This window comes from Dreissena polymorpha, chromosome 3 (genome assembly GCF_020536995.1).
Source record: "Dreissena polymorpha isolate Duluth1 chromosome 3, UMN_Dpol_1.0, whole genome shotgun sequence".
NCBI lineage: Eukaryota > Metazoa > Mollusca > Bivalvia > Myida > Dreissenidae > Dreissena > Dreissena polymorpha.
The window spans coordinates 16506603-16507133 of NC_068357.1; positions in this window are offsets into that span (position 1 = coordinate 16506603).

The following is a 531-nucleotide window of genomic DNA, read 5'->3' on the forward strand; positions in this document are numbered from 1 at the left end:
GCAGATGATATTTCTTTTTTGACATATGAAAGGTAAAAGAAATTCAAGCCAGCATTTATATATAAATTTTAAAATGCACTCAAATCATGCACTTCCAACAAAATTATTGTAATTCTGTATTTCTAATCATATTAATAATGCATCATTTTTCTCAAGTTTATGGTTTTACTATCTTTTTTTCCCCAATTTATGGTTTATCTTGATTATCTTTCTGAATTCAAAAGGCATGGCTTAAAAAAACTGTCTATGCATGTAACTGTATATGAAAATCTCTTTTATGAGTGATTATAAAATGCATGATAAAATTCTAACATGTTATGTAATAGATAAATCTATATGTTTGTATTTTTTCGTAAACATATAGCCACCGTTGTTGTCAAACATATATTTTTGTTTTATTAATGACGTTGTTTCACAGATTACTGTAACAGAGCTACAGATAAGGTGGGCATTTGGCAAATACCCCAATGTAAAATTGCCGATTACGCATAGAAAATAAAAACCCTGCGTTCCGAAACCCCATTGAAATTG